At 40.4% G+C, this 23,189-nt stretch overlaps 1 protein-coding gene and 1 long non-coding RNA gene across 5 annotated transcripts in view; one reads left to right on the top strand and one right to left on the bottom strand.

Moving 5' to 3' along the window:
• Positions 1 to 23,189, top strand: part of GLI3 (GLI family zinc finger 3) — a 240,194-nt gene that overhangs the window by 42,082 nt on the left and 174,923 nt on the right. The gene's annotated exons all lie outside the window — the stretch shown is intronic.
• LOC309326296 lies at positions 11,439 to 22,466 on the bottom strand. The gene is made up of 3 exons (XR_014150275.1): positions 22,241 to 22,466; positions 11,913 to 11,983; positions 11,439 to 11,492 (listed from the first exon to the last, which is right to left on the bottom strand). It is a non-coding gene; the product is annotated as an uncharacterized lncRNA (long non-coding RNA).

Raw genomic sequence — 23,189 nt, 5'->3', positions numbered from 1 at the left:
ATGATAATGTCGGGTGATTGGCAGGGGGTGCCAAAACTGACCCCATGGGGGTGGGTGGGCCTACTGATCAATAGGTATGTGTGGGTTTGGGAAAATGGGCCTTCTGTGGGCCAAGTTTGGTACATGAGTTGGAGGTTCTACATTCTGAACGAATGGTCTGACTCTGTATAAGTAGCTTCCCTTGTTTATAGTTTTATGTCCTAAAGACCTAAGGCAGCTTTCCTCAACTTGGTGTACTCCTGATGTTTTAGATCAACTCCCATCAGCCGCAGCCAGCATGGCTGAGCCAGTTGGGACTGATGGGAGTTGTAGTCCAAAACATTTGGAGGGCCCTAGATTGAGAAAGGCTGATGGAGAACAATAGCAAGTTCTTAGCCTATTGCTGAGTAAACAGGGGGGAGCTAGCTGGGAATCCCATGTTCCTTGGGAATGCCAACCTCACTGGTACCCAGAATAGGCCTTTGAGGTAAAGCCATACCAGAAGAAGATCACAAAGCCATTAGTAAGGTCAACCTGTTAGCAACCCTCCTAGGACTTTAAAGCTCGTAACCTACCTTGTGTTTGGCCTAAAAACAAATTGGCAACAAGCAGAATTCTTTCAATACAGGCAACTATATACAGGCAGCTATAAACTTATGTTGAATTGCTAGGGTGGTGTTTGGCCATACCTTTGTAGGAAGGAATGCTTTAATTCCAGATTACAAAGCCACATATAGTAAACAAAAGCACTGTGGTGCTTGGGTTATTAAACCTGAGGCTCCTTCAAAATAAACCATGCAGGTAGAGGCACAGCCGGCAGTCTTGGAGAAGTTTCTCTTGCTTTTCTCCTTTCCTTTCCTCCACAAGATCTGGGCTTGGCCTTCTAGTATTCTCTCTCTCTACTTTGTCCCTGGGTAGCTAATATTTTTGCTTGGATGTATCCATGTTGCCTCAAACTCAATATATCTAAGGCTAAACTTCTCATCTTTCCTTCTATGCATCTCCTCACACAGTCCTGTTATCCATTTGTTGACAGTGTTGCCACCCACCCTGTTTATCGGGCATAAAGCCTTGGTTTTCTCATTGATTCTTCTTTTTCCTTTGCCCCAACCAAATCAGTCATTACATTACAAATATTTGACCCATTCTCCTTGTCCCTCCAGAGAACTGTTGTTTCTTTCCATAACTTGACTACTACAATCTTCTGTCTGTTCTTCCATTGCCTAATCTTTGTCTGTTCACATACATCCAGCAGTGACATCTCTTTTTTACTCCCCTCCATAAATCCCATCCTGTCCATTCACAGATGCTGCACAAACATCTTGGCCTTTTGGACCTTCAAGCCCCTCATTATTGCTTTGTGCTTATTTCCCAATAACAGGGAAGGGTCATAACTCGGTTAGCTAGCATGCGCTTTGTGTGCAGAAGGTTCCAGTTTTGATCCGTGGTATCTCCAGGTCAAGCTGGCAATGTCGCCAGTGGGGGAGCCACTGTCAGTGTGTGTAGACAAGACTTAGCTAGGTGGACCACTGGTCTGACACAGTATAAGACATGCTTCCTATGTCACTCATCCAGCTCTACCACCATCAAAAGGTTTCCTGCTCCCTGAACTGACTCTGCCCATTGTCGCTTCCTGCCTCTTATGCCAGAAATTGTTTCCTATAAGGCTTCTGTGCAGCCACCTTGCTTATTTCCTTTCAGTGTCTCCCCAAAACCCACCTTTTCTGGAAATCCTTTGGATTATTTGTACAATTCCCAAAGTCTGTATAATTAATTAATCCCATATTCTTCCCTTCCTACTCATTCTTCCACCTTCCCCCTTGTCCTCTGTTGCTTCCCTGTGTCTGTTTTAGATTGCGAGCCTCTTGGATTGCAGAATTGTCATACCAGTTCTTTGTAAAGCACCATGTACAAAGATGGTAATAGAACAATACAATGATAGGCCAGGGCAGCATGGACTGTAATCTTCAACAGGCCAGGGCGGAAAATGGGTAGTGATGGTTCTTCTCCCGCCCCCATTTGTACCATGCCAGGCAGGTCTAGCTACGGGACTCAAGGGGAGGATCTGTGGAGCTTGGAGCCAGTGTCTCACCCCAAAATTCCTCATTTGGGGTCTTCTGGCTACTGGCAATAGTAGTGGGGTAGAATAAAATAACGCCAATATATTTCACATCTGCCAACCAATGTGCCGCGTTGGTTTCAGATAGTACGTGGGTAGATGAGTCTCAAAAGTCTGGGACACAAATTTTCATGGCCATCTAGCAGCTGAGGTGGCTCATCTACCAGAGGTCATGTATTTAGTCTTAACTCTACTAAGCCTTCATTTGGTCAGAATCAAATAAACACTTCCAGAGTTAATACTAAATCCATAACTTCTGTAAATGAGCCATCTCAGCTGCTAGAGGGCTGTGAAAATATGTGTCCCAGGCTTTTTAGACTCATCTACCCATGTACCCATGTACAGGGACGTGGGTGGCGCTGTGGGTTAAACCACAGAGCCTAGGACTTGCCAATCAGAACATTGGCGGTTCGAATCCCCGCGATGGGGTGAGCTCCCGTTGCTCGGTCCCTGCTCCTGCCAACCTAGCAGTTCGAAAGCACGTCAAAGTGCAAGTAGATAAATAGGTACTGCTCTGGCGGGAAGGTAAATGGCGTTTCCGTGCGCTGCTCTGGTTCGCCCAGAAGCGGCTTAGTCATGCTGGCCACATGACCCGGAAGCTGTACACTGGCTCCCTTGGCCAATAAAGTGAGATGAGCACCGCAACCCCAGAATCGGTCACGACTGGACCTAATGGTCAGGGGTCCCTTTACCTTTACCCATGTACTATCTGAAACCAGAGGGGCACATTGGTAGCCAGATGTGGTTTTCCCCCTATTTCTTGTACCCCACTACAAGAGGATCACAGACAAGAGCTTACCACCTGCTTGGGCAAAGCTGGGGCCTCTATTTTGGGATTGTTTCCTGCCCCACCTGCTGCCCTCATCCCCTTAACTGGAAGAGGCCAGTGGAGAGATGCAACAACACACTAGAATCAAAACACTGACACTACTACAAGTACTTATAATTTATATAGAATATTTATCGTGCGTTATCTCAGTAATCATACACACAGCATGAGTACTAGGGTAGCTTCTATGATGTTCCTGTGTTTGGGGGGCGGGTTGAGGCGAAAGTGATTTTTGCTCACTGATTTTCTTTGCTTGCTGGTTTGACTTGGTGAAACATCCCAGCAATGTGTGTTCTGCAGTTCCAATTGATGCAAAGCAGATCTTCTATTTGTTTATATTAAAATTGTCTAAACCACTTTTTCATTCTAAAGGACTCTCAAAGCAGCATACAAAAAAGCAATAAAAATACCCCAGCAAAATGACTGACCAACCTCCTCTTTAATATTTCATTATTTTCTCTGATAAACTTCAGGATTTTTCAGTTTTAACATCATATGCAGTTAAATGTGTTTGCTCAGACATAAACTCCTACGGAATGCACTGAAGTAATGTTAATATTACTTAATCAGGCTTCCCAATATAATTGAGTGTGTATTCTATAGACATTTGCTAGGGTAGTTCTCTCCTCTAACCTTCTGGCTGTGCTGTTCTCTCTCTCTCTCTCCCTCCCTCCTCCCCCCCCCCTTTTAGTGTTGTGCATTTCACACCAGGTGGTGACAAGTCTTGTGATTGCAGGAGAGTCCATTGAAGGTATATAGAGAGCTCCCCCCTTCCCTTTTAGTGCTGGCCCATGAACATACCATGACAATTGGATTAGATGCACCTAGAGTTGGGATTGATTGCATCTTGAATGGGAAATTAGAACATCTGAAAAATCCCTTTTTAGATGGAACAGAAGCACAAGAAGCAAAAGTTGGATGGAAACTGGAGAAGAACTGTAAACAGCGATTAAAGTTACTTCCTATGGTTTATCATTGGCCAGCAAAGAAAATTGCCTTGGCCTTGTTTATTTTTCATTCTCTCTATAGAAATACTTCAGTTTTTGGACTGGCCTCTGAATGGGAGTGATAACTCTGTTATAAGCAGGGTGAAGTATCTAAAGATAACTGATAATGCAAATGATCCTCTCTTGATAAACCCACCAATATGACTTGGCTGGTTGATTTCAGAGGGGTTTTGTGTTTGATTTCCGATTTCCTGCCTTTTCCTTACATGTTTGCAGCAGTAATTTAAAGAAGAGTGTTGTGATAGAAGAAAAGGAAAATGCAGCACATGTGACTTACTTTGTTATTACTTGTAAACATTGTCCAGCTTTTGAAAGCAGAGTGCCGGTCTTTAAAATTATTCTGGAAGAAATGTTAAAAAGTGGTGAAATAATACAACATTACAGTAAGCCTGCAATTTACAAGGCGCTTATGTTCCAGGGATCATGCCTAAAGTCCTCATTGCAGTGCCTTGGCAGTCATTGGCCAGTTCAATGAAACTGAAAGCAGGTTGACCTCTTACTGTGAGAACTGGATAGAATACCTCCTGCATATTTCCACCAATATCTCTGTTAAGTTAAAGGGCTAAAGGTTTGATTTTAAATACAGGAGGGGGATTTGAAATATTTCTGCAGACCTGTTTCTTCATAGCTATGGCCTTGGATACAGGATTGCGAGTGTTGGATTACAGGTGTGGAAAATGGGGGGAACACCCCAGATGTTTTTGTGCCCTGCTCACAGCATTTGGTTGACAGAGTGTGCCTCTTATATTTATTATATTATATTGTGGGTTTTAAAAATTCATTAACTATTAAATATTTCCAACACACCCTTTTATCAGTTTATATGAGGCACATTTTGTAAAAACAGTAATTCAGCATCTAAAGCCATAGTCAACCAGCAAGCCTAAGTAAGCAGCCCAAGGTTAACTTGGTGCCAAAGCAGAGTTAGGAAATGAAGTTAAATCTACTTCATGTAAAACATGGATCAATAAAAAAGCATCATCTTCTAGGTTCCCTCCTAGAAGTATCCTTGGAGGTTCAGGCTCTTTGAAGCATAATTTAATCCTGTTTCAGGAGGGATCATGGAACATCAGTGTATCAGGCAATGAATCCATAGAAGCAAATTCCTTCCATGTGACTGTGCTGAATCGTGGGAATCTAAGCATGACATTCTCAATAGATGGCATCTGAGCAGGAGAGATGTGGTCCTTTCCAACCTTCATTTGCCTTTTCATGGTCATCCATAGTTTTTCATTAACATAAAAGGGGAGGATATCAAAGCGACCAAATTAAAGTTCAAATATGAATATACCCAAATGGTTTCATTTGTGGCAACTGTGTTTATAAATTACTCTTGCATCTTTGTTTATAAGTAGCATGTGTTCTCTACTGAAACAATATGTCTTGTGCTTTGCAATTTGTGTTCCCTTTTTGGAATGATAATAAAGCTTTTTTGTTTTTTAAGCTTCCCATTCCCCAGGGAGTAAGCAAGATTCCTGATGAGTGTTGCCTTAACAGCTGAAAAGCAGAAAGCAAGTTTACACCTTGATATTTAGATTTCCCAGCAAGTCTAATAAATAAAACTAGATACCACTTTAAACGTGTATGAAGAGTGAGTTGCTGATGAATATAAACCAGTGAGAACATGAGGTTAAAATGATAATGGCATTGCCAAGGCCCATGTAACATGAGATAGGAAAGGAAACCCAACCATTCCAGTGATCTAGGGAGACATAACAGCTGCAGAAGGGGAACAAAGAACCCATTCCTTCCGTTACATGGATTTATTGTGATTACCTGCAACTTTTAAATATGAAAGTGTAAAGCTGTTTTATTACTGATCCACACTAGGATTCAAGATAGGAATGAGGGCTATGGACTTGTGTTGGCCCTGTTTAGAAAAAAGTAGGTGCACCACTTTCCGTCAGTGAGGGAATCCTGACATTGTGTCCTTCACGTGTCTTACTCCTGCAGAGGGATATCTTGCTTAAAAGGTAGGAGCAGCACTACCTATTGTGTAGCCAAGCTTGGCCCCATCCTTGACATTGGTCTGTTGAGTAGGGTTCTCAGAAAGGGATTCCCCATGTGTGTGCAGGTACCATGATGGGGCACAACTAGCTTGGCTGTACAATACTGTATCATGTAAGGAGCCAGTAGCTTGGCCTCACACCTTCTAAGTTGAGTGCATGAATTGTCCAAATGGGTTCCAGTTCCTACTACTTGGAAAGCAAAAAGTGAGATCAGCATTTTGGAGGTGGAGCTGGCCTGATAACCTGTCATGTAGGTTCTCTTGAAGGAGCTGGCCCGAGAGCTCATCACAGGTGATGCCAGTCTCCAAGACTAATGGTTCATGGTCTCTGGACTGCATAGTATCAACTGACTCGGGGCAGGTCACTGTCTCTCAGCATAATCTACCTCACAGGGTTGTTGTGATAGTAAAAAGGGAAGGGGAAGAGCCATGCACACCACTTGGAGCTCATTGGAGAAAAGGTGGGATCAAAGTGAAGTAAATTCACAGCCAATGTACCAGAAACCTCTATGAGCCAGATTTGACTGAATTGTGAAAGATGGCTACATAAGAATGGGTCATTTCTGTGCTGGCTCCCCAGTGGTGGAACGCTCTCATAAAGGAAACTCACTCATTATCAGTTTTTAGGCTCTAGACTTAGATTTTTTAAATTACTCAGGCCTTTATTCAGTAAGTTGGCATCTGTGGTATGCTCACCTTTTACTGTGTTATTGGGTGATCGTTTTAGATAGTTATTATTATTATTGTACATTATTTGAAATTTTCTGGCTTATAATTGTATTTTATCTTGTTAAGTCCCTTTGAGACTTTTGAAAAAATATAAAGCGACTAACAAACAACAACAACAACAACAACAATAATAATAATAATAATAATACAGTGGTACGTCTGGTTACGAACTTAATTCGTTCCAGAGCTCTATTCTTAACCTAAAACCGTTCTTAACCTAGAATCCTAGAGTTGGAAGAGACCACAAGGGCCATCGAGTCCAACGCCCTGCCAAGCAGGAAACACCATCAGAGCACTCCTGACATATGGTTGTCAAGCCTCTGCTTAAAGACCTCCAAAGAAGGAGACTCCACTAGCTAAAGTACCTGAGGTACCACTTTAGCTAATGGGGCCTCCCACCGCCGCCATGCCACTGCTGCACGTTTTCTTTTCTCATCCTGGGGCAAAGTTCTCAACCCGAGGTACTACTTCCGGGTTAGCAGAGTCTGTAACCCAAAGTGTTTGTAACCTGAGGTGTTTGTAACCCGAGGTACCACTGTATAGTGAAATAGAGGCTGTTCACTGAATATCTGGAAACAGCACGTGCAGTGTAAATGAAACCCCATATTTACTGGAGATTATATGCTTATTAGAGTAGGATATTTTCTTTGTTCTGGCATATTTAGAGAAGAATAAAGTTGGTTGAGTGGCAGAAGGAAAGGGAGTGGAGTGGCAGCTGGGGATACACCCAGGCTTTCATTCAGTTTATTGAAACAGTTACTTTGGACATTGTGAAAATTATAGCATTCTCCTTTGACAGAAGAGTTTCATAACCGCTTTCAAATGGCTATTGGATATGCATTTGGCTTAATACTTTACAAGTGGCAGATATTTCTTCTCTCTTCATTAGTCCAAGAAGGCCACGTGTAAACTGGTATAAGTGAGTAGTGATAGCATCTTTCATTAATTTGAGTTGGGGGGGGCACCTGGTTTTGGATTAGCTCCTCTTCAGTGATTTTTTTAAAAAATTAATTTGACTTCTTCAGTGGAGAACTGCCATCTAAGCAGGAGGGGAAATCATATTGTAAATTCAATCAACATGCATAAGGGTCTTGTGTATTGTGGATATGAGTTAACTATTATTGTACGTTGCAAAGCTTCCTGACTGGTTAAATATGTGGAGGCACCCACCCTGTGGAACACCCTCCCATCAGATAAATAACTACACAACTTTGTGAAGGCATCTGAATGCAGCCTTATATTGGGGAAAAATTGGTGTTTGACATTTTGCAGCGTTTTTGTTAGATGGGTGGGGTATTAACAACAACAACAACAACAACAACAACAACAACAACAACAATTTATTATTTGTACCCTACCCGTCTGGCTGAGTTCCCCCAGCCATTCTGGGCGGCTTCCAACAAAGATTAAAAATACATTAAATGATGATGATGATGATGATGTTTTATAAATCCATTCATTGTCATTTACATTGCAATCATGTGCATGTCTGCTCAGAAGTTATCCCCATTGTACAGCTTCTTTGCTTAATAATTAGGGATAGTCCTACAGTGCTTATGAAATATTTACGTCTTCATGATGCAGACAGAGAGATTTCATATACTTTGTGTAAATAACTTGCTAAATCTTAGGATATTGGGAAAAGCTAGACTAGAACTCTTTACCCAGCACACCAGTTGTGTAAAGCATGAGGGCTCCCCCCCCCATTTATTACATGAGAAATTATTCAAAAAAGTAAATCTGAAATGGTACAGTTCCCAGGAAAGTTTTGCCATATGCTTGTCCCCTTGGCTGCTTGGTTTTTAATGTATAATGGGCTTGGCTTTGGAGTATATCCTGCTTTGGCGTCTTCCTGGTGGTTTCTGTACGGCCTTTGTGTCCTTTTTGTTTTTGCCTAAGAAACCTATTTGTTCCAGTCTTGCAGGTGTCCAGGAGAAATCATAGTGAACATGGGCCATTTACATAATTTGGGAACTGAATCCAAAACATCTTAATAATTAATACCAGATTAATAGGTGTCGTAGGAAAATTGCAAAGGTCTCAGTGAAAAGGGAGTGGACGGTGGCTCTAATTGCCTTGTAAGCTTTACATTCCCAGTTTGGAATCATGGGGTATACTTCCGTTTCTGAAATGTTTATGTTTTAGGATCTCCATCCATTGAGAATTTTAGTATACTAGGAGTATAGCTTCTTGTCCTGTTGTAAGAATTGGAAGATGTAAAACCAGATTAATTTCAATCCAATCAGTTTTTTCTGTTGTGTGAGCAAGTTTACTCTCAAGTAGCTGTGCATAGGATTGCAGCCTTGGTCACACTTCAAAGGTGGGAGAAGAATTTGCACATACTCAGATGCTATGAGTCCTGGGTGCCAGAACTTCTGTATTAAAAGGTGGCAAATGGATTTTTACTTGGCCTCATCAACTCTTGAGCCACCTTGAAGTCTAAACAGATTTGTTAAGGCATAAACTTCTTTTCTGCATCTAGGGAAGTAGGCCACAACCCATGGGTGCTTATTCTACGATAAATCTGTTTGTTAAGGTGTTACCATTCTCTCTGGCAGCATCCAGACACTTTAAAGCACATTTCCACCTTTAAAGAATCCTGGGAACTGTGTCAAGAGATTGTACTTGTGAGGGATAAATGAAAGTTTCCTGCATTCTTTGGGATGGTGATGGCAGTGTGCTTGAAAGGTATGGTGTTGTGTTTGCTGCAACAGATGAGCATGCCTATCTCTCTGGAACTTGACCTGATGTTCCCTGTATATTCCACCATAGCCTAATCTCTTGGGTTCAGGAATTCAAAGACTGTTATTCATCATTCCTTTAAATTAGAAGACTGCATAAAACAAAACAAAGACCTAATGGGAGGAAGGAATTACCAGATCCTTCATAGAGCCCTTTGCTCAAAATTATTACATTCCTGGAAGGAGGGGAAGGGAGGGGGGAGATAAGCCTCTCAGTGACAGCTGTAAAACATAACATTTTATTTTGAGTACAACTGAGCATACCGACTGTCATTTCGGTAAGATTGGGTTTTTTAACAATGTTCATAATTTTTAAAAAAACATTTTGTACCCTTTCATTAATTCTTCCTGCAAATGCTTTGGAAAGAGACAGAGGGAGGGTGGGGAGGAAGATGAGGCTTCGAGTTTCAATACTTTTGTAGCCCACATGTACTAAGTACCAGCTAAGATCCTTTTGTGCTTAGTGATTGGAAAGTGTTGATTGTTATCTCAAGGGCTTGCCTTTATCTCCCCCTGATTATGCATGGAGTGAGAATTAGGAGCCTCTGGTGATGCATAATGGAGTGATTAGATAATTCAAACAACATGGCTTATTCAAACACTTTATAAACATACAGAGAGGCCACTGATTTTTGTTCCCCCAGGCTGAGCTCCCCCCAACAGCCATTCTTTATCATTGTAATGGGACTTTAATTGTTGTATTTGCAGAACAATATTTGAGTACAGATTTTCCTCAGAGTTTGACACCAGGTGGACTATGCACACTTAGACACAAACTATGAGGTGCAATTCTGGCATCATGTTCAACCATGTGCCAAATTCGAAATGCTAAATGGGCAACTGGCTGCTGCCAGAAATAATGAGTTGGATCCAGACCCCGATCTCAGTGGGACCTAAGTGTGAAAACTGCAGTTAAGACTACCGATTTCAGTGGGTCAAACTCAGTCTAGATCCATTGTAAATCCTGAGTTACTTAGCTCTCCATTTCTTAGTAAGACGTATCTGAACATGTAGCACAAGCTTTCCTATTTTGTTATCTATCATCTGTCATCTATCTATCTATCTATCTAATCTAAAGTAATAATATACCTGGTGTATTAAATAATTTTCAGTAACCATCTTGTAATGCCTCTCAAAGCAGCAAAGTGAAAGAATCAGGTTTTTTTCCCCAGGTTTGGCTCTATCCCCAGGTTGTAGCAATGTCACCACATGGAAGTCTGAATTTCTGTACCTTTTAACAGCTGTGCAGAAGAGTAGAAGGTGTAGCTAATGGGGAGACAATACCTGACATTTCTGCTTTCTTTGTGGAAGCGTTAAAGATATAGGAGCTACTTTCTTCTGTGTACCTTGTCATCCTGGTCTTAAGAAGGTTTCCAACAAGAATTTCTTAAAAACAAAACTCACTCCTCACTTTCTTCTTCAGTATGGTAAAACAGTGTACTGTTTGGGTGTGTTGAATTTTTTTAGCTTTCAAATTCCAAAAATGAGGGGTGCTAAAAAGGTGTAACATGGCTTGGGAATTCAAAATATATTTTGGTTCAATTTTTAACCTATTATTTTGCTTGGTAAGTAAAACATATGTAAAATTGCATAGAAATAATTAAAAATGATTGCCAAGCATTACCTGACATTTTCCAAAGGTAAAATTAGAATTCTTTGATTTTCAGAAGGTAGTTATGTGCTTTTTCATCAAATGTAGACTTAGCAACCTAAATGTTGTCCAGTCACAAAAAGTAATAGCAGATATGAATTCCTCATACCCAAAGCATATTTTTAAGACCCCTCACTGAAGAATTTTTCACCCCCTAAAATGACATGCCATAGCATATTGTGTCTTTACATTTTGACATGTAAAAGGCAAACTTCTTTAAGGTGGTATTAAAACGAAGCCTTGAAGATAGTTACCGTATTTCATATTGTATCCTTCCAAGGAGCCCAGAGCAGTCTTCATCTGAGAGAATCAAAACCCATCATGGTCCAACCTGTTGGATACAATTACAATTCCTTTGGGTACAATCACAATTCCTTCCTTCCTTCCTTCCTTCCTTCCTTCCTTCCTTCCTTCCTTCCGCTGTTTTCTCTGTATGTGTTCACACGAATGAGTGTAAGATAGAGATAGAAGTGAGGAAAATAGAAAAATAAGGTGAAGAGAGGGTAGTAAATAAATAAATAAATAAATAAATAAATAAATAAATAAATAAATAAATAAATGGCCCCTGGGTGTTGCAGCTTGGGGCAAGTGTGAGTCCTTAAGTGTGAAAAACATGAGACTCCTTCCTAGGGAATGCTTTGTATTCTTTTTAAATACCTTGGGTGTCTTTCTCAATGAAGTGTTAACAAGACTCTTGTATAGCATCCTGATTCTAAGATAAATTTTAACCCTTTTGTGTTCTGAGATCCACACTTCAGTCTCTTACTTTTACACTGGTGTGAGGATTAAAGTTTTCCTTTGGCTTGTCTGTCAAAGACTAATTGTATTTATTAGCACAGATAAACTCACTTCCTTTAGATTGTCTACATGCGGCTCATGGAAGAATGCAGAATATCTAACACACATCATGATTTCTTCATCTGTAAAATAAAAGTATTTTTAGCAGCACTTAGCGGAAAACATTTTGTTCATGTTAATGTTGACCATTCTGGGTTACGGTGGGTTAAATTGCACTGGCTAGCAGTAGTTAAAATTCAAAATGAAATAGTTAGACAATTATCCAAACATGATAAATATTAGCAGCAACCAGGGTGGATATAAATAAATGAATCAGATTTTTTTATTTAAATCATATTTTTTTTATTTAAATTGGATTTTTAAAATAAAATACTTTTGGAGGGAAAATATTCCAAAGATAGTTTTCTATTTAAGTTACATTATAGTCCAAAGGCTATTCATCAGGAAATAAGGATTTGTTTAAAGTTTTTCATGAGTGCTAAAACTCAGTCTAAGTTTTTTTTTAATTGTTTAACCACATCAGTTAACAAACATGGATACATATGCTATAATGTTATTGTTTTAGTTAAATAAATGGTTTAAATTGTTATTAAGGAAATGATTATTTTTCTTCTTCCAATAAAGTACGGCAGAAAAGTTGTCCACATATAAACAGTTAACTTATTAAACCTCACAATAATTTCATAATCATCTGACTATGTATTTCTAATAGTATAACCAAATCAGTAATTTTTGATAGAATTGTAAAAACTACTCTGAAAATTTATTATTCCCAAAATGAAACCTTCATCTGGTTGTAAATATTATTATATTATATTAACCAGCAAGAATGAGTCTTTTGGTAAAAAAAAGATTTAAATCAAGGCTTACTGACTAGTGATTTAAATCCTGATTTAAATCAAATTTAAATCAAATCCATCCTGGCAGCAGCACTTTAAAACACCATAAATCTCAACAACAGTAGGAAATGCAGAACAAAACCAGATTAATCACAGAACCTGCAAGTTCTGATTTGGCCAATGGCCTGAATGATAGCAGGGAAGAAACCTGGTGTATATGTCTTAAGAAGCGAGTTCTGTAACTTTGGAACCACTGCTAAGAAGGCCCTGTCTTATGTAGCTACCTAGCATAAGTCGGATGAAGAGGGCAAATGGAGCAGAGCGTCCAAGAAAGATCTTAATGTGAATATAGGAGCATATATTCCTCCCAGCTGACTACTCTCAACATTGACGGGCAATGGCTCTCCATGGTTGCATTCAGGTCTTTCATTCCAGTCCTTCCTGGAGACACCAGGGATTCAACCTGCGACTTTTGCATGTAAAGGATGTGCTCTGCCACTGAGCTATAGCCTTCCTTCAGGAATTGTGAGGAGGCTATGTGGGGCTTTAATGGTCAACATCAGCCTTCTGGGTTGGGCCTAGGAGACAAACAGGAGCCACTGTAATTTATGCAAAGTTAATATATGCAGTTAATAAATTGGTGACTGCAGTGTGTACTAACTGCACTTTTAGAGTGCATTTCAAAGGCAGCCCCATATGGAGCGCATTACAATAGTCCTGTGTGAGTATGACTAATGTGTGGATTGCAGGAACCAGGAAGCAGTCTAAACTTCTAAAATAGGTGTTCTGCAGCCACAGCTGCCATCTGGAGTATCAAGAAACTGCTCAGAATCCAAGAGCACACCTAAGCTGTGGGCCTAACTGTTAAGGGGGAATCATCACCTCCTGGCAAATAGAAGGAGAAGAAATGGAGGCAGTGAGAGATTTTACTTTCTTGGGCTCCATGATCACTGCAGATGGTGACAGCAGCCATGAAATTAAGAGACGCCTGCTTCTTGGGAGGAAAGCAATGACAAACCTAGACAGCATCTTAAAAAGTAGAGACATCACCTTGCCAACAAAGGTCCGTATAGTAAAAGCTATGGTCTTCCCAGTAGTGATGTATGGAAGTGAGAGCTGGACCATAAAGAAGGCAGATCGCCGAAGAATTGATGCTTTTGAATTATGGTGCTGGAGGAGACTCTTGAGAGTCCCATGGATTGCAAGAAGATCAAACGTATCCATTCTTAAGGAAATCAGCCCTGAGTGCTCACTGGAAGGACAGATCGTGAAGCTGAGGCTCCAATACTTTGGCCACCTCATGAGAAGAGAAGACTCCCTGGAAAAGACCCTGATGTTGGGAAAGATGGAGGGCACAAGGAGAAGGGGACGACAGAGAACGAGATGGTTGGATAGTGTCTTCGAAGCTACAAACATGAGTCTGACCAAACTGCGGGAGGCAGTGGAAGACAGAAGTGCCTGGCGTGCTCTGGTCCATGGGGTCACGAAGAGTCGGACACGACTAAACGACTAAACAACAACAACAACAACCTTGTCGAGTATTTATTTATTTTGGGGAAATATTATAACATGCTTAATTAAAAAACCCCTAAATGATATAAATGAAACAAAATAAAATCATTATCAGTAATAACACATTAAAACTTTAAAAACCAGTATTTATGACTAAATAATATGTGGGTTGGCTTGCTGACAGGTGTCTAAAACATTATGGCTGAGATGTCTGCATAACCTTAATAGCCAGGAAGTTCCAAAGCACAGGAGCAGTGCAGAATGTGTCCCTTTTCCTGGGTCAGTTGACTTCTCAGTCAACAGAGCTAACATCTTTCTGGATTAAATTTCAGCTTCCGGTTCATGCTTTGACCAGAGCACTGATTCAGAACTTCTGCTGTTGTAACGCTTGCTGGTTTTGCTGTTAGGATGTGGACACCATAGATGGAAATCACTCAGGAGTCAAAGGATGTAAAAATACTTCTTAATCTCATAAAATGAATGGATTACTTAATGCCATCAGTAAATGAACAATTATAACAATGGGCAGTTTAAACCCTTCACAACAACCCAACCCCAAACTACTGCCTAGTTGACAGCAGTCAATTTCTTAAACAGTTAACAGTTGCTGGTAGTTTCTGTCTTAGGTCTTTCAGCTGATAAGAGTTCACTTTCCCCCCTTTTCTCCCCAATCCTCCTTCCTGTCTTTCCCTTCTTCATCTGCTCTCTCTTTTCAGCTCCGTGCACCTCTGCTGCTTCTCCTTGTCTCTTCTTCTCGTAGGTCATTGCCTCTTCTTGCAGCATTGCCAAAGCAAGAGTTCTTCTTTTATTGACTCTCATCTCATCACTGCTGCCGCTTCCTGTTTTGCACAGCTCCTGCTTTAGTATCTTTTGCAACAGGAATTGCTCTGCCTTCACTTCATAGGATTTGACTAAAAGTTGGGGGAGGGAGATGGGTGTTAGCACCACACTCCATCCCAATAGCCAGATGACTTGCAGCAGCTTTATATAGAGAGGACCCTGCAGGAGCCTGCAAGCAAAGCCCCACAACAGCACCTTCTAAAATCTACCTGCTATGAAAGACCAGAACACTTAACTGCAAAACCAGTGCACCACATTCCACCCCACCTTATTCTACTCTTAGCACAGTAATCCAGAAATATGGAAAGTGGCTACGAGATGAAGGAGAAGCAACAAGAATGTGCTCCCCTTATCCGCTTGCCAGCACAGATTGTCTGCTAGGGTGACTAAGGCAGTCTCCATCCCATAACCAGACCAGAAGCCAGATTGAAAAGGGTATGGAAAATCTGCCCTGTCCAGGAGCCCCTGAAGCTGTGAGGCTGCCACGTACTCTGGAATCTTATAATTCATGAAGAAGATCTTGATTTTCAGTCTTTGGAATCTGCTGGGCAGCAGTGCTCTTCTTGAGACTTTGGAGAGCCACTTCTAGTCAAAATGGACAGTGCTGGGTCAAGGTGGGTTGAGGTTCTGACCGGTAAAAGGCAGCTTCTCAGCCTACAACCTTGTCCAAAAAGGTATGCGGTCAAGCCCCCAAGCTATGGGCCCTCCTGGAGGACTTTTTGACTTCTTCCATACTCCACTCCTCTCAGAACCACTTTCGCTTTTCTTTGTTTTCTTTACCAACATCTAGTCCCACACAATTTAGCATTTCATAGGCCATTTGTCCCCTTATGAATGCTTTTCATGATAGTGCCTGCCAAGGTTTTTCCTCTCCCTTGATATGGAATATTGCTCAGGGCATTATAGGAAGCGTCTTCCTCCCTTGTTCTTTTTCTTTTTTCTTTTGGAGCTTGCGTGCCATGGGGTGGAAAGCCAGGGCTCTTTTCCAGTTTCCTCTGGTACTGCCACATATTTTTCCTGCTGATGCTTAATAAGTTTGCAGTTAGCATACAAGGAAGTTTTGTTAAGACTGCCTCAATAATTCAACTTGCCTGACCTCAAAAGTGGTTGCCTGGGCAATCACAACCAAGCTTGTTAACAGAGAATCTTGCAGTTAAACATCAGAAACAAAACTCCAGTGTCTGTAACTGAGTTTTTCTGCTGGGTGGAAGCTGGGAGCGGGTAGCTACTTTTTTGGGTTAAAGCATCCTGGCAGAGCAGAACTCTATCTATCTATCTATCTATCTATCTATCTATCTATCTATCTATCTCTATCTATCATCTATATATCTATCTATATCTATCTATCTATCTATCTATCTATCTATCTATCTATCTATCTATCATCTATCTATATATCTATCTATCATCTGTCTATCATCTATCTATCTATCTATCTATCTATCTATCTATCTATCATCTATCTATCATCTATCTATCTATCTATCTATCTATCTATCTATCTATCTATCATCTATCTATCTATCATCTATCTATCTATCATCTGTCTATCATCTATCTATCTATCTATCTATCTATCTATCTATCTATCTATCTATCATCTATCTATCTATCTATCTATCTATCTATCTATCTATCATCTGTCTATCTATCATCTATCTATCATCTATCTATCTATCTATCTATCTATCTATCTATCTATCTATCTATCTATCATCTATCTATCTATCATCTATATCTATCTATCTATCTATCTATCTATCTATCTATCTATCTATCTATCTATCTATCTATCATCTATCTATCTATCTATCTCTATCTTATCATCTATCATCTATCTATCTATCTATCTATCTATCTATCTATCTATCTATCTATCTATCTATATCTATCTATCATCTATCTATCATCTATCTATCTATCATTTATCTATATTATCTATCTATATATCTATCTATCTATCTATCTATCTATCTATCTATCTATCTATCTATCATCTATCTATCATCTATCTATCTCCATTTTGGGGGGAGGTATAAAAGCAGGGCCTCTTCCTTCTAGTTATCTTTCTTTTTACCTTGAACTGTCATGTGGCAGGATTTTACCAGAATTCTGACTTGCCCAGTATTCTGTTTCTAATATTGGGCTGTCAAATGCATTTGAGAAGCTTATGCGCAAGGCGAAGTGGCCATCTTCTGCTTGCTGCAGCATTTCTGAATCTGCAAATCAGAATCACTCTGTTTCTCATAGAACAGCTGAAGGCTCACAGGGGAAGCCCTATGTTGTCCCGTCAAAAGGCTGATTCAGGTGTTCAAGGCACCCAGAGCACCTGCAGGCTGGGGTACCTTGGTGAACAAGCATCCAGCCTCGTTGTCTGGACCTCTACGGAGGAGCAGCCTCCTCTTGCTTGCACTGCTTGGGAGTCACTAGAGAATTTGTCAGCTCCCTCTGTTCCATTTGTAAGTGCTGTGATCTGCTGCTGTTTCAGCATCTCCGAGCTGTAGAAATGGAGATTGGAGGTATTCTAGGCGTCTTCTTCATAGAGGGTCTGTTTCATCATGGAATAGGGGTGAACCAGAATAAGTACACACATGTGGGGAAACAATTAGGGTGGCTAGGAGGACATGGCTCCTGTATCATCCGTAGCTCTGCAGACCTTACATGACAAACTGCATCTGCCACAATTCCTCTGCAGAAGAAGCCATGGAAGGTAGGAAGCCTGGGGGTTTGCAGCAAAGACTTCTGTGAGTTTGATCAACTTCACACAGGCTGCAGTTCTTAAGTTTTCACCTCTTGTGTGTGTTTTCTTTCTGGTTGCCTTTGGAAAGAGGCTACCAGCATGTAAGTGGTCAGGGTTCGGCCATGTACAGAGGATAGTTTTGCACCACATTGCCATCAGTAGCTGAGAAGAACTGGATGACGAAACGGGGGAAGATTTCATTTTGGAACTTCTTCCCCTTAATTATTCAGTTTCCATAGTCCTTAATGACAGTAATCAGTATTGGTTGGAACAAGATAAGGTGATGAGTGGATGCCTCAGGCTCCTTAGTTGAAAATAAATAGTAGAATTATATATCTTCAGCTTAATGAACAACACACCTGTTGGCACAGATCATGCCAGCATTGTCAAGACACCGCTCTAAATCTGTTAATCAGAAAAGATCATTGCTTGCAGCAATAGACACTGCATGCCATAGCAGATAGAATATGGCAATGTTTATAAGCTACAGGCATTATTTCCGCAGCTTAAAATTTGGTTGAAAAAACACCAGTCTTTTTTATTTAACCCCGTGTCCCATATCTGTGTTTGCATGCTTTGTTGCTTTTAAAACATTGCCTAGCTTGCAGACAGAATATTAAGGTGTTTGTTTTCCATTTGTAGCAAACTTTTTTAAATATTTAAAAAAAAAACCCTTGAAATATTTGCTCGGTGATAGCGGATTTCTGAAGAAAGTTATGATAAAGAAGCTAAGCAAAAGTTTTGAGGTTTAAATCTGATTATCAGTACAGATTCTGCCTAACAAAAAGATGGGAAATGGAATGGTTTTTATTACACACTTTATTTGAAAGCACAAAATAAATGATGTTGAAAGCTTCCAAGTTACATGGTATTTTGTAGATTTGAGGTAGAAACATGCCACTAGGAAATATCGCTTCCCAATCCAAGGATTGCCAAAACACGAGAAATGGGAAGTCTCATTTTCAGATATACATTTGTGACTGCTACTTTAGACAAGAGGTGTGAACAGAACAGGCTTGTCTTAAGTGCTTTGGCTTGTAGTGTGTTGTGAAGAAAGCTTAATCTCAGTTTTGATCTTTTTGAAAAAAATAATAGTTTAGTTCCTTGCATATACAATTGTGCATAGATAAAGTGCACCCTGTGTTTATCATTTATACTTTTTTGTTGATTGCTATACAGTATATGGTCCCATGTTCAGACTTCCCTTGCAGTCAAGATGGCTTCAGCCCTCCTTAATTTTTAACTTGGCCGTGCAAGGAGCTGGGGGCATGGATGATATCCCTGCCCTAACATGTTGTCCTTCATGAAAAGGTTTGAAGAGAGCTTTTGAGTCCATCTGGCCAAAGTCCACTTCAGACTTCCATGAAGAGGTCAGCAGTGGATGAGGCAGGGCTGGGGACGTGCTTGTGGATGTTTCAGGTGGAGCTGCTGGCATGTGGAGCCCTGTCCCCCTCCCCACTTTTTGCCCTCCTGTGGTTAGGTTGAGCATCTTAAGAGAGCTTTTGACTATGTGTACCAAATTGCAATTTCCCAGGTGGTCAGGTGTTCAGAGAATTTTAACACTCTTATATGCAAATCAGTTGGTCCTACTATCTTTATATAAGTATCTCATTATATGCAGTTTACAGTATTCTACTATGTACAGACTTGCATATGCAGGGAATGTACATGCTGGCGTATCTAGTACAATGTGCTTTGCTCATTATTACAGTTTACACCCCAACTTTCTTTAAAGTCTTGATGACACTTACCATCGCATAACTGATTTCTTCAGAGAAATACTTGTACCAGCTTGATTTTCCTCTAACAAAATAATTTACAAAGTTTCTGAAGTTATGGAACACCAGCACAGATGTTAAATAAGAAGCAAAAAGCAAACCAATGAAGTTATGTTGGGTTATAGCAGATATATTTCAAGCATTTCATGCAAACAGAGATTTTGCTGAGTGGGGCTGTCTTACCTTGCCGTATGTTAATAGCTACCATGAACCAACTTGTGTTTCTGCTGAAGTGCTGAGCAATCAACGTGCACCAGATGCTTAAGCGTCCAAACAAGTTGTATCCAAGATAATAAGTAAACATTTGAGTTGGGATGGAGTAACACTGTTAACAGCTATGCTAAGATGAGGAATAGTTGGCATACATAGTTGATTGTTTTGACATCCTATTCACCCACTGCACTAGATTCAGTGAAATTAAGGAATCAGGTGTGTTCTTGTCGTATGATCACTGTTGTTAGCAAACTGCATTATTTACACAGGGCCCACTCTGGCCAATGGTTAGCATTGCTCGATCTGTGTCCCCCTGGAATCGGGGGGACCTAAAAATGTTTACCCTTTGGCTTGTTCATGCCTGGCGTTTATTGTAATACATTAAAACGATGTGAGGCCAGTAACATGATTTTATTTTTTGTGTCTAGAAAATAGATCTTAAAGTTCCGCTTGTTTGAGAACTGTTGGTCAAATTGAGGTGTAGTTTGCTAGGGAAATAAGTTTGCATTGCACAAGTTTTGCTTGTGTCTGTACAGCACTGATTTCTGATAGTTAAGGAGACAGAAGGCCATTTGCAGAGAAGATGGGAGGAAAAAAGCAAAAAAAGGAAAATTAACTATGTTCAATGAGCAGTTATGTGCAGGGTAGATAAAAATGAATGTTTTTTTAAAAAAATTTAAAATTTAAAATTGGATTTTTTTATTTAAATCAGATTTTTTAAATTTAAACTGGATTTAAAATGAAATGCTTTTGGAGGAAAAATATTTCTAAAGATTTTCTCTTTAAGTTACATTCTAGTCCAGGGGTTGGCAAAGATTTTGTGGCTTGGGCTTGTTCACAGTCCGGCAAACCCTATTTCCGGCGCGGAGGAGGTGTGCGCAGCTTCCCATTGGCTGCAGGAGCTTCCTGCAGCCAATGGGAAGCCAGCCAGTGTCGCGGAAGGCGATCCCCGCTCTGCTCCACACCAGTTTAGCACGGCATGGCGCACGGTTTAGTGCGTCCCCAAGCAGGCGGCGGGAGTCCATGGGCCGGTTAAGCGACCCCCATGGCTCATGGGCCTTAGGTTGCCGACCTCTGTTCTAGTCCAAAGGCCATTCATCAGGAAATAAGGATTTGTTTAAAGTTTTTCATGTGTGCCAAAGCTCAAGTCTTAAGGGTTTTTTGTTTTTTTTTAAAAAAAATGTTTAAGCACATCAGTTAACAAACAGGGATGCATATGCTATAATGTTATTGTTTTAGTTAAATAAATTGTTTAAATTGCTGTGAAGGAAATGATTATTTTTCTCCTTTCAATAAAGTACAGCAGAAAAGTTGTCCAAATATAAACAGTTAACTTATTAAACCTCACAATAATTTCATAATTATCTGTCTATGTATTTCTAATAGCATAACCTAATCAGTAATTTTTGATATAACTTTAAAGTTAAATATTCCAAAAATGAAACTTTCCTCCAGTTGTCAATATTAAGAGGATGCCAGCAAGGTTGAACCTTTCTGTAAAAAAAGGATTTAAATCAAGTCTTACTGATGAGTGATTAAAATCGTGATTTAAATTTATTTGATTTAAATCAAATCCACCCTGGTTATGTGGATGGAATTTATGAGGCCATACATTCTGTTGAAACATAAATGAAAAGGGGCTCAGTGAAACCTTATGCATGTGCATTCAGAAGCAAGTTCTGTTGTGTAGAAAATGTAAATTGAAAAAAGTTGCACATATTTTTGTAAATCAAGAAATCTTTAATTAAAAATAAGTTAAAAAAGAAGCAGCAGCAAGTTCTCAGGTAAGTAGGGATAGGATTCCATCCTTTGACTTCATCCAAAGCGTGCTAGTTGTGCCCTGGGGCACTCCTGCATGGAAACATGCCTGCGCTCTTACGGGGCAGGTAAACCCTACCCCCCCCCCCACAATCAATCACTTGACATGGCACTTGCCCATTAACTTTGGCCCCCTCAAATATTTTATTGCGGGGAGGAACTTCGGCCCCTAGAAGATGGCTTCTATGTCCACCAGTATCACTCCAGTTCACTGGAGGGCCAGCCTAGCACAGGATGCAGCCATGTTTGCAACCCCCTCTGTGCCCACCTGAGTTAGCTCAGGTATAGGAAGGAGCCACCCTGCTGGAGCTGTTCTCATCTCATGCAACTGAGGTACCATGAGAACGAGCTCAGAGCTCATCTCAAGGCTACTCAAATTGCTGGCCATTACTATATATTACGGTAGAAAGTTTCCATAGTTCTATGTATGCACCGTACTTCATTTTTTCTGTCATGAATCTTCCAATATTCAGCTTTGTTGAATCGCTATGGGTTCTAGTATTATGAGAGAGGGGGAGGAAAACAAATCTGTACCTACTTTCTCCAGATCATGCATAAATCACATACCTCCGTCATATTCTTCACCCCTGCCCTGGACCCCCTCTCACCCCCAAATTAAAAAGGGCAAAATATTATCACCTTGTAAAGGGCCCACTGTGTTGCACCCTCGGCTTGAACAGTTCAACTCTCCACTTCCCTCTTCCATTCTGGGCATATGATTGTCGGGTCGGATTTAGTGTAGCTGGCTTGGATGCTTCCAGTAATCAAAGCAGATTTTTTCTGATGAGGGTGGGGTGCACTGAGGGCAAATTTAGAAAAGACTGCATGTTTTAGTTGCAGAGGGCTTTGTGAGTCTTTGTTTTGCCAAGACCTCAGTGTGAGGAATCTCTGCCCGTGCAGAGGATAGTTCTTAAGAGTTTTCCTCAATGGCAGTCTTTGCATGTGCAAAGTATTGGGTGCAGCTCAGTGTCCCCACGAGTCTCTCATAGCCACAGGATCAGACCTATTTTTGCAAGTAAGCCCTGATAAAGAATTGGGCTATGATCACAATATATGTGCATGGTCCCTCTTTGTAAATTCTCATTAATGTTTGTGATATATATATGGATCACACACACACCAAGATCAAATTATGAAATTGCATAGGAATTTGGAGAAAACACTATAGTCTGTGTTCTGTGCTTGATAATAACCCTTTTGCCCCAATGTCATATATAAACAAACATACCAAAGTAAGCCCTGCCTAGGGGAAATAATAGATCAAGTATACCTTGTTCTATAGAGAGAGCATTTATAATCTTATTTAAGTAGTGACCTGTTCTGTGATTTCCCAGCAGAATTTTCTTAACTGTCCCCTCATCTTCTCAGCTTTGCCTCCCCCCAACCTCTAGCATCCTTACCTGACATGAGTTTTGAAATTCTCCCATCTTCACTTATCAGTCCATGGCAAATAGAGTCTTCACAGCATTTAAGATGGAGGCTTCTGATAACATAAATTTAAAAATACATATAGCATTCTTGAGCTACAAATACCAGAGGCTTTTCCTGAAACTGCCAGAATTGTTTGCTTCCATATATATATATATTC

This window comes from Podarcis erhardii (genome assembly GCF_964252035.2).
Source record: "Podarcis erhardii genome assembly, chromosome: 12".
NCBI classification, from domain to species: Eukaryota; Metazoa; Chordata; class Lepidosauria; order Squamata; family Lacertidae; genus Podarcis; species Podarcis erhardii.
This window is presented reverse-complemented; position numbering and strand designations above follow the sequence as displayed.